The following is a 965-nucleotide window of genomic DNA, read 5'->3' as shown; positions in this document are numbered from 1 at the left end:
TCTCAAAACCCTACTTCTTTTGTTGTTTCCATGAGTCCTAGTTACATCGGCTCTTATTTCTTAGTAAGCATTCAACGAACGTCCATGTTGAGCCATTAAGATTTCGTTTACTTATATCAGTAGAAGAATCATCAATGTTTCTTCCAAAGATTTTCTTACTTTCTCCTTTCTGCGTTGTTTTCTTCTTTGTGTGTTCTTTTCAGTTTTTGCCGTCTGATTTCACAAGCTACATCATATCAAAAAGTCCTGTGAAGTCATCCTTCAAGTTTCAAATGTGGGAACTTGGCCCGTTGATTTGAATTATTTTTCAGAAGGAAAGAAGGCCAAATTCGGGCGTGGTTGGATGGAAGTTGTGCGTGACAATAATTTGGAAAGCGGTGATGTGTGTGTCTTTGTGTCGATCAACAACAGCCCTAAACCTTTATTTGACGTTGTCTTTTTCCGCTCTGGACAAGCTGCAAAGCGTACCAATATTGACAGGGAGAAAATAGTGCCAGCTGAGATGGAAGAAAATGTTGATGCAGCTGGTGATTCTGTTCAAATCTTGTAGCCTGGGACAAATTTCTGAAATGATTTCCTTTTGAACAAAAAATATCAGATGTTTAGGAACAGTTTTTGCTTACCACTATCAATCTCGCTGTCTGCTCTCCTCCTAGTAGCTTGCCTTGTGTTCCACTAACTAACCAATGTTAACTTTAAAAATAAATGTTTTTAAAAATAAATTAAGAAAATAAATTAAACATAACCAAAAATAAAAACAAGAAAACCCAACTGACCCAACCCTGAGATCCGTCATCCCCCCTTCCATCTCCCCAATTGTCTCTTTTAGGAATAATCTGGTAAATTTGGTTTTGTTTGTTTATCTCAGTCAACTAACCAATTGAACAATCATTCTTTTAAGTGCATGATGAATCAGTCGTTTCTTTGTGGTTTATTTATTATTAAACTGATGTAACGAATGGAGC

This window comes from Malus sylvestris, chromosome 15, assembly GCF_916048215.2.
Source record: "Malus sylvestris chromosome 15, drMalSylv7.2, whole genome shotgun sequence".
NCBI classification, from domain to species: Eukaryota; Viridiplantae; Streptophyta; class Magnoliopsida; order Rosales; family Rosaceae; genus Malus; species Malus sylvestris.
This window is presented reverse-complemented; position numbering follows the sequence as displayed.